The sequence below is a fragment of the Larus michahellis genome, chromosome 2 (assembly GCF_964199755.1).
Source record: "Larus michahellis chromosome 2, bLarMic1.1, whole genome shotgun sequence".
NCBI lineage: Eukaryota > Metazoa > Chordata > Aves > Charadriiformes > Laridae > Larus > Larus michahellis.
The window spans coordinates 166,298,253-166,306,037 of NC_133897.1; positions in this window are offsets into that span (position 1 = coordinate 166,298,253).

Here is a 7,785-nt window from a genome sequence, read left to right on the forward strand (position 1 = left end):
TCTTGTAGTGATAAGCCTAAAACTGAACACAGTATTCCAGGTGCAGCCTCGCCAGTGCCAAGTACAGGGGGACTATCACTGCCCTAGTTGAAATATAGTTATCTTTATTACTAATCAAGATGCTGTGAGGCTTTTTTTGCAATCTCCCACTAATGGGAAGATAGTTTTGGCAATACTTTTTAAAGTAAAGAGAACTGAAGCAGATAAGGCTTTTTAAACCTTTGTTTCCATTTGTCTGAAGATTCAGCTATCCATCACTCTTATTTGAAGATCATTCTTCAAGATGTGAGAACTAGACATATCTTTTAGTTCTCATTGTACTTCCTTAGAAGTAGAATTTAGATGTGGGATAATTTTTTATTTATTTTCTAGAAAATTTTGACCTTGACTAACTTTATATGTCTGTGTAAAATAATCTAGAGCTATCAGCCACTGTTTCCGGAAATTGCAGAATAATTAAATATTTTTTTCCTTTAAAATTTTTAGGTTTTTCCAACAAGTTACTGAAAAGTTGAAAAAACCAAATTGACATACGGCAGTGAAAACTTGTATTTTATTGAAATTCCAATTTTCTGTCAAGGTTCAGACATAAAATACTTAAGTGGCTTTCTTGAGGACATTGGCCACTCTTGGCACACGTATGTGTTGTGCACGATATCACTGAACAGCAATGAGACCTTGTGTAGTAGGTAACACTGCAGAAGCCAGAGACGACTTCTTCACACTTGTAATATTGTACTCTTAAATGCAGAATCGAACTTTCACATGTTGAAGCAAAGATAATCTAAAAAAAAAATGAATTCCTACCTCTATCCTCCAGCTCAGAGCAGCAGGGGAGAATTTTGCTCATCTTCAGCATCCCTTTAGGTATTAAAAGTAAATAAGAAATAAATAAGATGCCTTCCGAGGCTAACCTGAACAAAGATTTTTTTTTACGATACTTATTATTAACCAAACAAGTCTGCTATTGGGGAAGATACTATCTCTGAATAATGAAAAGTCTCCTTTTGTATTCAATTTCTAGATGCCTTGTGATTAAATGGAGGTTGTTCATGAAATAATAATAAAAAAACGCTGACACTGTAAATCAACCAGAACCAATCTTCTGCTTTCCCAGGCATTACTGTAGGAAAATTAATTCTCTGCACCCAGGAACAAGCCCTCTATCTCAAAGTAAATTGATAAACTGTGTTTCAGCTCCTGTGTAATTAGGAATAATGGTTCCCATTCTTTTGCGTGAGTGGCAGAAGTAGGACTGATGAGTTACCATTGTCTGTTGGCGAGATATGTGCCTTGTATTATCACCAACTTGTACTTCTTTGCCATATGAACTCTGATAAAGTAAAGGAGCATCTTTTTGGCTGGCCTTTTTTGGGAGCACTTGACCTTCATCAGCCTCTGCAGTTCCCTTGGCTGTGACATGAGCAAGAGTGCTGTGCTGGCGACATCACAGAAGAGGCCTTCTGTCTTGGACGCCAAGATGTGGTTAGAAGGCATGACCCCAGAGGAACAGCAAGGTGTTGCTATCTCCTTTCCACTGTATGCTATGCACCCCTCACGCAAAGCTGTGTTGGACAGGCAAATTAAAGCATCTGCTGATCTGTAACCTTGTCCCTGCATTCATGGGGCAGAAGAAGGAATACGGCACTATGCTGCCAATGCATAAATCCTAGCTGACCCGAGATGGAAAAGTGAGTCCTGTGTTCAGTGTTGGTGTTCTCAGAAATTGATGCTGATTTCTGGCACTTATATGCATGAATATTGAGGCAGATGCTGAGGGATCAAGTTTCACTGTATCTCCTCTTCAGCATTATCCTCATCACAATGTTTGCAGCCCACACGAAGTGGGACACTGACCAAAGGAACTTGGCTGATTCTTCAGGTGAAGCTTCACGAGCCCCTGTGGCATGTGCTCACTTCATCCTTTTCATCTGAAAATTTAGAAAAAGCAATCAAATTTTGCCCAACATAATTCTTTCTTTACAAACCCAGGCAGCTTTCCCTCTCTATACATCTGTTCTTCAGAAGGCTATTTGAACAATCAAAAACAGAGGACTTTCATTATTCTAGAAATGGAAGCTTAGCATCTGAGGAACATACGGTAACAAAATCTATGGGAAACCCATGAATTATAAATAAGATTGAGATTGTAAATCTTCACTAAACCACTCACTTAGCTAGTAAATTCCAGCATGAGCACAGGGAGTTTGGACTGGGTCTTTATGTTTTAGTTTCTTTGTAATATGGTAAAGTACATTTATGGGACTTCTTAAATCCACAAAGGCCTTGTATGTAGTAAAGGAATTGCTGTAAAATTTCAAGGCATATTTCTTACTACCTTTTGCCACTGTTTTTCAACCCATTTTGGTTTGCCATTTCCTGAATGTTTTCCACTAGAGTTTGTATCCCTTTAAGGATGTCTTGCATATAGATGTCACATGGCAAGATACAAAGTCATACTCCGCACTTTTTAAATGTTATCCCCAGTAGTCATCTTTAGATGTGAACTCTTAGAAGCCATCACCCAAAGACTGCAAAAAAATGTCTGCAAACCACTGCTGATTAACTGAGAATTATTTCCTTGAAAGCAACTGGATACTGATGTTTTTATTTTTGTTTTTATATGTGAATGAAAAAAAATCATATTATTATAAACCTACTAAAGAAAGATTATCATTAAAGACGAATGATTATTATTACAAAAAAATTTCTTAAAAAATAACATTTCAAACCTTTTAAGATCAGCTTGGATGGGGCTTTGAGCAACCTGGTCTAGTGGGAGTTGTCCCTGCCCATGGTGGCGGGGTTGGAACTGGATGATATTTAAAGTCCCTTCCAAGCCAAACCATTTTATGTTTCTATGAAACTGATTTGTGTGAGGGCTGAGATAATACAAGATCACTGTAGTTTGTGAGACTCACCAGGCTACAGACTATGCTGCAGAAGTGATTGTCCCACATCAGTGGGACACTGATGTCCCACATCATTGGTGTAATTTTGGGCTCTACAATATAAGGATAGGCACCAAAGATGGCGAAAAGACTAGACAGCGTGACTTACAAGGACTGGCTGACAGTCCTAGGCTTGTTCACCTTAGAGAAGAGAAGACTGAGGGGTAAAGTCATTGCTTCCTACAGTTTTCTCATGCAGAGCAGCTGAGAGGGAGGTGCTGATCTTTTCAGTGACAGGACATGAGGCTTAAGGGTGCATCAGGGGAAGTTCAGATTGGATATTAGGAAAAAAGTCTTCAGTGAGAGCTTGGTCAAGCACTAGAACAAGTTCCACAGGAAAGTGGTCATGACCTTAAGCCCATCAGTGTTTGAAATGTTTGGATGACGCTCTTAGATGTATGGTTTAACTTTTAGGTTGCCCTGTGTGACGTCAGGAGTTGAACTTGATCATAGAATCATAGAATTGCCTAGGTTGGAAGGGACCTTTCAGATCATCTAGTCCAACCATCAACCTAACTCTGATAAAAACCATCACTAAACCATATCTCTGAGCACTATGTCTACTCGTCTTTTAAATACCTCCAAGGATGGTGACTCAACCACTTCCCTGGGCAGCCTGTTCCAATGCTTAATAACCCTTTCAGTGTAAAAATGTTTCCTAATATCCAATCTAAACCTCCTCTGGTGCAACTTGAGGCTGTTTCCTCTTGTCCTGTCACCTGTTACTTGGGAGAAGAGATTGACCTCCAGCTCTCTACACCCTCCTTTCAGGTAGTTGTAGAGAGCGAGAAGGTCTCCCTTCAGCCTCTTTTTCTCTAGGCTAAACAACCCCAGTGCTTAGAGATATAGTTAGTGGTGGTTTTTGTCAGTTAGGTTGATGGTTGGACTACATGATCTGAAAGGTCCCTTCCAACCTGGGCAACTCTATGACTCTATGATTCTATGATCCTCGTGGGTCCCCTCCAATTCAGGGTATTCCATGAAAAATTGTATGAGATCTTCATCCTAAGTGGCTACATATGTTTCTGTTGTGAAACTGCAATTCTAGCATGTTCTTTGAAACCTTCGACATTTTGTTGCGCAAGTTATCAGCCGGATTGAGCTCTCCTGCAAATCAGGACATTAGTAGGCCTCCACAACAATTCCGTACCAAAACATTCTATTCACTCATGAAAATACTGTAAGATCACAGCAGTAATTCTGCCCAATGCCGGCGTCAAACTAAGCAAAGCCAGCAGCAGATCAGAGCTGAGAGACAACTGAGAACGGCTTTTTAAATACGTCTGTGCTGTAATTTGTCTAACTTTCCATTTGAAGTCAAATCAGCCCTGTCTCTGACCTTAGCATCTCCATCTGGGGATTTAGATCATAGACAGATGACGTGGTTGCATAGAGCTAGGGCTCTACCAGCTTGAACAGGAAATGTGATGGGAATTAGACCTGGGTTTTACACACAACATACCTCAAAAAGCAGCAGCTGAGGCCAATAATCTAAAAAGACTTTCAGGCCTTTGGGAGCCAAACAGTTCCAAGAAAAGGTCACTAAGATTTGGCGGGGGGTGTGTGTGTGATTTTCACTTATAGTCCAAGCAGCAAAGATATTCAGTACTGGGATGAAACAAAATTCCTGAGTTTTACTGTTTCGAGTTGAAGTAGTTTTTCATGGAGATTTCTTAGGCTGTGATAAATAAAAGACTATTAGGTTTCTCCTGGTGTCTCGGAGCTAGATTGACTGATGTTGTACAGCATAATAGAATGCTGGCTAATCAATACTGCACTATTTTTCAATTTAACTATATTAATTGTGGACATGGTTTTCATTTGTGTCTGAAAGAGAAATAAACAGGTGTGAACATCGATTCCTGCTAAATAACAACATTATGAAAGAACATTATTTAGGCATGTCTCAGTTCCTTGCTATTGTTCTAGAAAGTCAGCATTATGTAGAGGCCTCTTCTGCTTGTTACCCATGAAAATGAAGACTTGCTAGCTGTGACAAACATCATGCTCTGATAACATGGCAGTATTTCCATGTATCCATGATGACTGAGTAGCAGGGTAGAAAATTAGGCCATATCTCAATAGCCATCAGTTCTTGGCTGTAGTCAGAGAAACAAATCACCCCTTCCAACCCATGGAAAATCATCACAGCAGCTTAAAAGTGATGGTCTCCCTGTGTCCAGAAGGAAGCATGATATAGCAGTTAGAGCAGCACCTGCTGATAGACTCCTTCCAGCCGCTTCTTAGTGCTTGTTGAGAAGTGTGCAGCAAGCTATTATTTGCAAGCACCTCCCTCCTCCTCCCCCCTTCTCTCCCTATCCATTATATATAAATTAGAGACAAAAGAAGATGCCACAACTCATACTCACACCTCAAGTTATGGTCAGAGAAAACTCACGATTACAAGCTTTTGACCAGTGAGATTTGAGAGAATTGTGCACCTGAACCCCACATCAACCACTGATATAACACGAGCTTTTGCATCACTATAGCCTCTCTGACAGTTGCTCCGCAAGACAGCTCCAGCTTACTACCACCTCTCCATGCACCAGACAGGTGCCAGTCATTATCCCCTGTGCTGCACTGCCTCACTATCAGTCAAAAATACACAACAGATTCATTATATTATGGCTTTTAGGATGTGCAGTAATGAGATATCTTGAAAATGTCGTCTAAGCTTCTTCATATTCCCATTTTGCCATCCTGGGGGTATAATGTGAGTCTCCAAAGCCATTTATGCAAGGAGGGTTCATAATGTCTGAGGAAATAAGCCTGATAAGAAATAATAGTGATAATAATAAATTACAAACTAAGAACCAATAGCAATAAAAATAAAGAATGCCTTATAAGGTATACATTTATCTAATGTGCATTACCATTATTCTGTTGACTTCAGTGGAGATGCACCACTTTACACTGCTAGGAATCTGGCCCACAGATTTTATAAAAGGTGGTAGAAGTGCAAGGCAACATTATAATAAGATAATAGCAAAGGCAAAGATGCAAGAAATTTTTTACAAGGAGGGTGGTAAAACACTAGCCCGGGTTGCCCAGAGAGGTGCTACATGCCCCATCCCTTTAGACATTCCAGGCTGAATGGGGCTCTGAGCAACCTGATCTTGTCGAAGATGTCCCTGCTCATTGCAGGGGAGTTTGGACTAGATGACCTTTAAAACCCAACCTAAAACCATTCTATGATTTTATATGTCTATGATTCACATATATTCTGCCAGCTTTCCCTTCTCTGACTTTAACACAAAGAGTCACACCATATGCACCTCTCCACCTTTGATAAAGTTATAATTTATGCAACACATTGCTGTAGGACCAAACATTGCTGTAGAAGCCCAGGATGTTTTGGGTGGGTTGGGGATGTTTAGTATAGCGCTATCCCTGCCAGGGACTCTAAATCCTATTATTTTAAGTCTTTTGTGACTGACAATATTCAGACTGATGGAAGAGCTAATTAGTCTGAGGTAGCTTGGGAGCCTTTCTGCTGAATTCAGAAGGCTTTGGGATCAATCAGCTGGACTTTGTGCTGCTGGGAAGAGGAGACGCTTGCCCTGGGCTGGTGTGATGGACTATTTCAGTGTTGTGTCTGAGTCATAGCATTCAATTTTCTCTCCTGTTGAATGACATACAGCTTCATTTGACAGTCATTTCTCATTGTTATTCTACATCAAATGCTTTGGCAGGGTCTTATGAGGAGACAGGTGTCCAAAATACATATTTTAAAAACAAGTTCCATGAAATCCTCAAATATTAATAGTTCTCTCCCACCTGAAAAATTAAGTTCTCATTTCCTGGGTCTTCTCAAGCTATATAGCCAAGACCACCACTCCCCCACTCCTTCTCAGATGGCAGTTTCAAGCCACATTAATTAATTAATTTCCTGGGTATCCCAGGAGAGAAACAGGTCATAGATTATTATTATCCCTAAATTAAAAATACGTAAACTGAGGCATAGCGACATCAAGTGAACTGCTTAGCAATGTCAAGATTAAATAACTAACTGCTAGGCCTCTATTTCTTCAAAGGAAAGAAATAAAAATAATGATTGCATGAAAATCTGATCAAATAGCTGAACACTTCAGACCCTATGCAGGATGAGATGAGAGCCCATGTCACCTATATCATAGTTAACACATGTGAGAAGAGAATATGATAAATAGTTTGGAAAAGCCTTTTAATAGTTTGCTCTTAGAGAATATGAGGAGTCAGTTTTTCAAGGCTCTGTACAAAATCAATCTCTCGAGGAACTGTGATCAAAACTGAAAAGGGGAGATCATACTAACCTGAGAAGAAAATGTGAAAAGCCCGGAGCAGATCCCAGGAATCTTTAATCTTCCCCCGAGTACAAAGGAGTGCCTGGAGCACACAACCTTTCATTTTGAAATTAAGATAATAGTAATCTATAGCAGTAATTAAATTGCTATTTCTGCACTGGTGTCATCTTCAAGAGCAGCACTATCTTGGGAGTGCCAGAGTCAAGGATAAGAGTAATTGTCTGAAAGTGATATTTCAGCCTTTATCACAATGACTGAATCTAAATGCTGTGACCTGTGATTTTGTATTACAGAATGTTCAGAGAGCCTTTTCTCCTGATCATCTATGTCAAGACATAGGCCAGCTCATCTCTTATCCAGGTATGGGGGTTTCTAGACCACCTAAACAAAGGTTTAGGTGACATGGGGCTGGGGTGCCTGTTTCTAAACAAAACAGAATTGATCTACAGCCAAAACACAGACACAGGAGCCTGGAAGCACTACTAACCCAGTTCTGATGTTTAGTAGGGATCTGTGCGTTGCCTTTGAGCAGTTACATTTAAAGGCTG